Here is a 9244-nt window from a genome sequence, read left to right as displayed (position 1 = left end):
AAAACTAATACGTGGCCAGCAACGTAATCCACAAAACGTGGAGAAAAAAAATCAGTTAAAAATCATTTAAACCCGAAACAATGTCAAATCTGACAAAATATCATTTTTAAACTCAAGACTCTCGGCCAACGCCAGAAATACTCAAAAAATAATTCAACCTCAACAATTAATTAAAGGCATAAAAGCCAGGATATTATCACCCAGTAAAACACATCAACAACATGAAAAGAAAATAACATCATGCCAAAGCATGACTTAAAGAAAATTACCAAATAAGATTTCCCGAGAAATCAAAAGCAATTAAAATCATCCAAGTAAAATAACATCAATAAAAGCATCAAATCAAAGCAAAAATAATGACTGACTTGACGCAATCCTATCGTTGTAGGCAGAAAGTTTTAAAATCAAAAGATGACGTTTCAAAGACAAGACATGAACCTAATTCTGCAGTAGATCCTATGACACAATAATAACATTTAACATGCCTTAAAACGATAAACACATAACATGCAAAAAAAAATTGGCCTTAGTTCGAAACTAAAGCTCTGACACCAACTTTGTCACGACCCAATTTCAGGAATCGTGACCGGCGCTAGGGTATGGGTATGGTTGTACCAAAACCCGTAGCAAGCCTCGCGGAAATCAAATACACATTTAAACCTGCAGAAAACTGCTCGGAGGCAACCGAGACTCCAACCTAAGTCTAGCAATTTATAATACAGTTCTAATATAAATAATTTAAATATCTGAATATTCCACAGCATGCTTTAAATATTATAATAAAGTATTCCAGAGTAAACATGCCAATAATAAATAGTCGATCAAATTCGACAATCCCAAAGTGTAATATTGAATGTAATATATAAACTAGTTCTACTGCGGTCTAAGAGTTCGAAAACAGTAACTAGTTTAAATAACATAAAAACTTCCGAGGAATCAAAAGAATCGGAGTGGACCAGCTTTCAAATCATAAACCTGGAAAATTTGGGAAAACAACGGGGTCAGATATACTGAGATGAGTTCGCAATACTATTTATATTTATTAAGTTTAAAACCCTTAAATCAAAACATTTTTATACTAATATAATATGATTATGGAAAATAGTATTGAAATGATCCCAGCGTGAGTATGACATAGCATACCGATAAACCCAGAGTGGACGGGAACAAATCCTCGTCATATAAATATACCAGCGTAAGCAAGACTTTAGTCTGCCGTTTCCCAGAGTACTTACCGGTGCACACAGTCTCGATACAAGCCTATCGAGTAGCTCGTTTCAATCCAGATCCATAATCCGTAAAAACAGTTCACAAACATTTATAATATTAAAATATGATGCGGTACTTAATAAAGCGGTAAATAGCACTACAAACTCACTGCTTGCTTATCCACGTGAAAACCTGGCAAGCGACAAAACCTGAATCGACTCTGAAGCACGCACAGTCGACGAGTCTAAGAACAGAGTAAAAACAATTATTAAAATCAACCCCTAACTCTAGAGAGTACTAGACACCACATAGGACTAGCACAATATCGAGTCAAGCATAAACATAGCTAGAATAGAATAAACAATTAATCACGTAATGACCCGAGTAAAAAACGAACCACATCGAGTAATGTAATACTCAAAAATAAATAAGCCAACTCTATTGGGTTTCCGCTTTAAAATCCGTTCCTGAAAATTTTACTTAAATAACAAGTAAATAATAACTTAAATTCATTTCCTCAAATATTGGGTTAGCCGAGTTACCAATAACTACCAAGCTACGTCACATGTCGGGTGACCCAAGTCTAACCCGACCTAAATATTTTATCAAAATATAAATCAGAGTTTATAATTCCCAAAAATAACCTTGATAAAATAAATATATATTATCCAATTATAAACCATAGTTTATAATTATCGAAACAACTTCATGATAATAATAATTAAAATTTAAAACGAAACCCAATAGCTTTAACTTCAAGTAACCAAAATTACAACTAAATACTTAACTAAAATACGATAAGAAAAATAATTGGAAGCTAAAATGTAACTTAGCCAAACTGGCATGTTAAGCTAATAATAAATAAAATAATAATTGCCCAAATAATTATACGAATATAGGTTAAGATATAATTATTATTTTCAAAATATGATAATGAAAAACAATTTAAATGAAAATCGATACTAATATTATTTTTAAATTTAAAAATAATGTTAACAAAATGACAATTTAGAAATCAAAACGATAATTAAAAATCCGTTTTTAAATTGATAATTATACGATTCAAAAATATCAAATTTAATATATTAGCATGGTCAACAATAATCCGTGAACAACTAATAAAATAAGAAATTCAATAGTCAATTAAAAAGAATAAAACAATTATCACCCAAGGCAAATTAAGAATCAAACTAAAGAAGAAAAAGAAACTGATGCTACAGAACCCAATAAATCATAATCTCATAATTAACAAATCAAGGAAAACTAAGCAATCATTTCTTAACAACAAAGCCATATTTGAACAAGGCTCATCCCGCCAAAAACCAACCAATATATAAAAATTCAAAAGGCCAAAATAACCATGCATTCTCATATAAACAGTAATTAATTCCTTTTTCAAAACAAACAACCCATGATAACGTGAAAATTAACAGAAGCCAACAGTTATGAACAATCACGTCAAAAAATCATACTGCCATCACTAAATCTAAACAAACAAGTTAGGAATTAAACATAGCACATCAATTATCAATAACCATAACTATATCTCTGATTTCAAAAGAATTATCCAACTCAAATAATTATCAAAACAACCAAAATAATGACAGCAGCAAAACGAGAAAGGGTAAGCAGTCAAAATAACAAGAAAAATGGAAAAACGACGGCGTTTAGTACGGAGAGATTAATGTACCGTTTTACAAAAATAAAGTTTAGAATCGTAGAGGATTGAGTCTAGTACCGCTGGAACGAGACGGATCCCAATTTGATGCTAAAATGAAAGAGATATCGATTAAGAACGAAACAGCGAACGATCCACAAAAATTAAAAAACTACCCGAAATATTACTGGAAACCCAACAGAAAAATTTTAAAAAAATTTACGGGGTATTACACGTTTGTAAACGTTTGGCTTACATCGCTAAAAATGTGAAACATTTGATTTTGTTTTGTAATGTTTGTAAACGTTTGGCTTAAATCGCTAAAAAGGTGAAACGTTTTGATTTGTTTCGTAACGTTTGCAAACGTTTGGGTTCAATCGCTAAAAAGGGGAAATGTCTGGTTCTGTTTCATAACGTTTGTAAATGTATGGCTTAAATTGCTATAAAGGTGAGACGCTTTGATTTGTTTCGTAACATTTGTAAACGTTTGGCTTTGTTTCGAAATTTTTGTAAACGTTTGGCTTTGTTTTGAAACGTTTTTAAACGTTTGGCTTTGTTTTGTAACGTTTGTATACGTTTGGCATAAATCGCTAAAAAAGGCGAAACGTTTGAATTTGCTTCGTAACCTTATAAACGTTTAGATTTATTTCAAAACTTTTGGATTTGTTTCGTAACATTTGTAAACGTTTGGCTTAAATCACTAAAAAGATGAAACGTTTGGATTTGTTTCGTACCGTTTGTAAAAGGTTTGGCTTAAATCGCTAAAAATGTGATACGTTTGGATTTGTTTCGTAACGTTCGTAAACGTTTGGCTTAAATTGCCAAAAAGGTGAAACGTTTGGATTTGTTTCATAACTTTTGTTAACATTTGTCTTAAATTGCTAAAAAGGTTAAACATTTTAATTTCTTTCGTAACTTTTATAAACGTTTCGCTTCAATAGCTGAAAAGGTGAAATGTTTGGATTTGTTTCGTAACGTTTTTAAATGTTTGGCTTAAATTCCTAAAAAGTTGAAACGCTTGGTTTTCTTTCGTAACGTTTGTAAACGTTTGGCTTAAATTGCTAAAAATGAGAAACGTTTGGATTTGTTTCGTAACGTTTTAAACGTTTGGATTTGTTTCGTAACGTTTTAAACGTTTGGTTTTGTTTCGTAGCGTTTAAACGTTTGGCTTAAATCGCTAAAAAGGTGAAACATTTGGATTCGTTTCGCAATGTTTGCAAACGTTTGGCTTATATTGCTAATAAGGTGAAATGTTTGGATTTGTTTTGTAACGTTTGTAAACGTTTGGCTTGAATCGCTAAAAAGGTGAAACGTTTGGATTTGTTTTATAATGTTTGTACACGTTTTGCTTAAATCGCTAAAAAGGTGAAATGCTTGGATTTGTTTCGTAACGTTTGAAAACGTTTGGCTTAAATTGCTAAAAAGGTGAAACGCTTGGATTTGTTTGTAATGTTTGTAAACGTTAGGATTAAATTGCTAAAAAGGTGAAACGTTTGGATTTGTTTCATACGTTTGTAAACGTTTGGTTTAAATCGCTAAAAAGGGGAAATATTTGGAATTTTTTCGTGACGTTTGTAAACATTGGGCTTAAATTGTTAAAAAGGTGAAACACTTTGATTTGTTTCGTAACGTTTATAAACGTTTGGCTTAATGTGCTACAAAGGTTAAACGCTTAGATTTGTTTCGTAACGTTTGTAAATGTTTGGCTTAAATTGCTGAAAAGGTGAAACACTTGGTTTTGTTTCGTAATGTTTGTAAACGTTTTTCTTAAATCACTAATAATCTGAAACGTTTGGATTTGTTTCGCAACGTTTTAAACGTTTTGTTTTATTTCGTAACGTTTGTAAACGTTTGGCTTAAATCGCTAAAAAGGTGAAACATTTGGATTTGTTTCGTAACGTTTGTAAACGTTTGGCATAAATTGCTAAAAAGGTGAAACATTTGGATTTGTTTCATAATGTTTTAAACATTTGCTTTTGTTTCGCAACGTTTGTAAACGTTCGCCTTAAATCGCTAAAATGTGAAACGTTTGTATTTTTTCGTAACGTTAGTAAACGTTTGGCTCAAATTGATAAAAATGCGAAACGTTTGGATTTGTTTCGTAACATTTTGTAAACACTTGGCTTAAATAGCTAAAAAGGTGAAACGTTTGGATTTGTTTCGTAACCTTGGTAAATGTTTGGCTTAAATCGGTAAAAAGGTCAAACGTTTGGATTTGTTTTATTACGTTTGTAAACGTTTGGCTTAAATCGCTAAAAGGTGAAACGTTTGGATTCGTTAGGTAACGTTTGTAAATTTTTTGCTTAAATTGCTAAAAAGGTGGCACGTTTGGATTTGTTTTGTAACCTTTGTAACCGTTTGGCATAAATCTCTAAAAAGGTGAAACGTTTGGATTTGTTTCGTAACGTTTGTAAACGTTTCGCTTAAATCGCTAAAAAGGTGAAACGTTTGGATTTGTTTCTTAACGTTTGTAAACGATTGGCTTAATTCGCTAGAAAGGTTAAACGTTTGGATTTGTTTTGTAACGTTTGTAAATGTTTGGCTTAAATTGCTAAAAAGGTAAAACGTTTGGATTGTTTTGTAACGTTTGTAAACGTTTGGCTTAAATTGCTAAAAGTAGGAAACGTCTGGATTTGTTTCGTAACGTTTTATATGTTTGGTTTAAATTGCTTAAAAGTTAAAACGCTTGGATTTGTTTCGTAATGTTTGTAAACGTTTGGATTTTTTTGGTAACATTTGTAAGCGTTTGGATTAAATCGCTAAAAAGGTGTAATGTTTGCTTTTGTTTTGTAACCTTTGTAAACATTTGGCTTAAATTTCTAAAAAGGTGAAACATTTGGATTTGTTTTGTAACGTTTACAAACGTTCGGCTTAAATTGCGAAAAAGGTGAAAAATTTGAATTGGTTTTGTAACGTTTCTAAACGTTTGGCTTAAATTGCTAAAAATAGGAAAAGTTTGGATTTGTTTCGTAACGTTTTATATGTTTGGTTTAAATTGCTAAAAAGGTGAAACGTTTGGATTTGTTTTGAAACGTTTATACGTTTGGCTTAAATCGCTAAAAATGTGAAACGTTTGGTTTTTTTCCGTAATGTTTGTAAACTTTTGGATTTGATTCGTAACATTTGTATTAGTAACGTTTCAAACGTTTGGTTTTGTTTCGTAACATATGCAAACGTTTGGCTTAAATCGCCAAAAAGGTGAAATGTTTGGTTTTGTTTCATAACATTTGTAAACGTTTGGCTTAAATCACTAAAAAGATGAAACGTTTGGATTTGTTTCGTGCCGTTTGTAAAAGGTTTGGCTTAAATCGCTAAAAATGTGATACGTTTGGATTTGTTTCGTAACGTTTGTAAACGTTTGGCTTAAATTGCTAAAAAGGTGAAACGTTTGGATTTGTTTCATAACTTTTGTTAACGTTTGTCTTAAATTGCTAAAAAGGTTAAACATTTTAATTTCTTTCGTAACTTTTGTAAACGTTTCGCTTCAATAGCTGACAAGGTGAAATCTTTGGATTTGTTGCTTAACGTTTGAAAACATTTTGCTTAAATTGCTAAAAAGATGAAACGCTTGGATTTGTTTCGTAACGTTTTTAAATGTTTGGCTTAAATTGCTAAAAAGGTGAAACGTTTGGATTTGTTTTGAAACGTTTATACGCTTGGCTTAAATCGCTAAAAAGGTGAAACGTTTGGTTTTTTTTCGTACTGTTTGTAAACGTTTGTATTTGATTCGTAACATTTGTTTTAGTAACCTTTTAAACGTTTCGTTTTGTTTCGTAACATATGCAAACATTTGGCTTAAATCGCCAAAAAGCTGAAATGTTTGGTTTTGTTTCGTAACGTTTGTAAATGTTTTGCTTAAATCGCTAAAAAGGTGAAACGTTTTGGATTTGTTGTGTAGCGTTTGGCTTAAATCGCTAAAAATGTGAAACGTTAGGTTTTGTTTCGTAATGTTTGTAAACGCTTGGCTTAAATCGCTAAAAAGGTCAAACATTTCGATTTGTTTCGTAACGTTTGTAAATGTTTGGGTTCAATCGCTAAAAAGGTGAAACGTTTTTATTTGTTGCGTGCGTTTGTAAACGTTTGGCTTAAAACAATAAAAAAGGGAAACGCTTGGTTTTATTCCGTTACGTTTGTAAACGTTTGGCTTAAATTGCTAAAAAGGTGAAACGCTTGGATTTGTTTCGTAACGTTTGTAAACGTTTGGCTTAAATCGCTAAAAAGAAGAAACGTATGGTATTGTTTCATAACGTTTGTAAACGTTTGGCTTAAATTGCCATAAAGGTGAAACGCATTGATTTGTTTCGTAACGTTTGTTAACATTTGGCTTTGTTTCGAAACGTTTGTAAACGTTTGGCTTTGTTTTGAAACGTTTGTAAACGTTTGGCTTTGTTTCGTAACGTTTGTATACGTTTGGTTTAAATCGCTAAAAAGGTGAAACGTTTGAATTTACTTCGTAATGTTTTCAACGTTTGGATTTATTTCAAAACGTTTTCATTTCTTTCGTAACATTTGTAAACGTTTGGCTTAAATCACTAAAAAGGTGAAACGTTTGGATTTGTTTCGTACCGTTTGTAAATGTTTGGCTTAAATTGCTAAAAAGGTGAAACGCTTGGATTTGTTTCGTAACGTTAGTAAACGTTTGGCTTAAATTGCTAAAAAGGTGAAAGATTTGGATTTGTTTCATAACTTTTGTAAACGTTTGGCTTAAAGCGCTAAAAAGATGAAACATTAGAATTTTTTTCGTAACGTTTGTAAACGTTTGGTTTAAATAGCTAAAAAGATGAAATGTTTGTATTTGTTGCTTAATGTTTGTAAACGTTTTGCTTAAATTACTAAAAAGGTGAAACGCTTGGATTTGTTTCTTAACGTTTGTAAATTTTTGGCTTAAATTGCTATAAAGTTGAAACGCTTGGTTTTGTTTCGTAACGTTTGTGAACCTTTGGCTTAAATTGCTAAAAAGTTGAAACGCTTGGTTTTGTTTCGTAATGTTTGTAAACGTTTGGCTTAAATCGCTAATAATGAGAAATGTTTGGATTTGTTTCGTAACATTTTTAAACGTTTGGTTTTGTTTCGTAGCGTTTGTAAACGTTTGGCTTCAATCGATAAAAAGGTGAAACATTTGGATTTATTTCGTAATGTTTGCAATTGTTTGGCTTAAATCGCTAATAAGTTGAAACGTTTGGATTTGTTTTGTAACGTTTTTAAACGTTTGGCTTGAATCGCTAAAAAGGAGAAATGTTTGGATTTGTTTCGTATAGTTTGTAAATGTTTGGCTGGAATCGCTAAAAAATGGAAACGTTTGGATTTGTTTCGAACGTTTGTAAACGTTTGGCTTAAATTACTAAAAAGGTGAAACGCTTGGGTTTGTTTGTAACGTTTGTAAATGTTTGGCTTAAATTGCTAAAAAGGTAAAAAAATTGTAGTTGTTTCATAACCTTTGTAAACGTTGGGCTTAAATCGCTAAAAAGGTGAAACGTTTGGATTTGTTTCATACGTTTGTAAACGTTTGGCTTAAATCGCTAAAAAGGTGAAATATTTGGATTTGTTTGTAAACGTTTGGCTTAAATTGTTAAAATGGCGAAACGTTTGGATTTGTTTCGTAACGTTTATAAATGTTTGACTTAAATTGCTAAAAAGGTTAAACGCTTGGATTTGTTTCGTAATGTTTGTAAATGTTTGGCTTAAATTGCTGAAAAGGTGAAACGCTTGGTTTTATTTTGTAATGTTTGTAACCGTTTGTCTTATATTGTTAAAAATGTGAAACGTTTGAATTTGTTTTGTAACATTTTAAACGTTTGGTTTTATTTCGTAACGTTTCTAAATGTTTGGCTTAAATCACTAAAAAGGTGAAACATTTGTATTTGTTTCGTAAGGTTTGTAAACGTTTGGGTTAAATCGCTAAAAAGGTGAAACGTTTGGTTTTGTTTTGCAACCTTCGTAAACGTTTGGGTTAAATCTCTAAAAAGGTGAAACATTTGGATTTGTTTTGTAATGTTTTAAACGTTTGGTTTTGTTTCGTAACGTTTGTAAACGTTCGCCTTAAATCGCTAAAATGTGAAACGTTTGTAAACGTTTGTAAACGTTTGGCTCAAATTGCTAAAAATGTGAAACGTTTGGTTTTAATATGTAACATATTGTAAACGTTTGGCTTAAATAGCTAAAAAAGGGGAAATGTTTGGATTTGTTTTGTAATGTTTGTAAAAGTTTGGCTTAAATCGCTAAAAAGGTGAAATGTTTGGATTTATTTCGTAACTTTTGTAAACGTTTTGCTTAAATTGCTAAAACAGTGGGACGTTTGGCTTTGTTTTGTAACCTTTGTAACCGTTTGTCTTAAATTGCTTAAAAGATGAAACGTTTGTATTTGTTTCGTAACGTTTT

At 31.3% G+C, this 9244-nt stretch overlaps 1 long non-coding RNA gene across 1 annotated transcript; it reads right to left on the bottom strand.

Moving 5' to 3' along the window:
• Window positions 1-753: 753 nt before the first annotated feature.
• Window positions 754-1454, bottom strand: LOC130014888 (uncharacterized). Its single transcript, XR_008789595.1, has 2 exons — window positions 1379-1454; window positions 754-975 (listed from the first exon to the last, which is right to left on the bottom strand). It is a non-coding gene; the product is annotated as an uncharacterized LOC130014888 (long non-coding RNA).
• Window positions 1455-9244: the final 7790 nt, after the last annotated feature.

Source organism: Mercurialis annua, linkage group LG1-X (assembly GCF_937616625.2).
Source record: "Mercurialis annua linkage group LG1-X, ddMerAnnu1.2, whole genome shotgun sequence".
NCBI lineage: Eukaryota > Viridiplantae > Streptophyta > Magnoliopsida > Malpighiales > Euphorbiaceae > Mercurialis > Mercurialis annua.
This window is presented reverse-complemented; position numbering and strand designations above follow the sequence as displayed.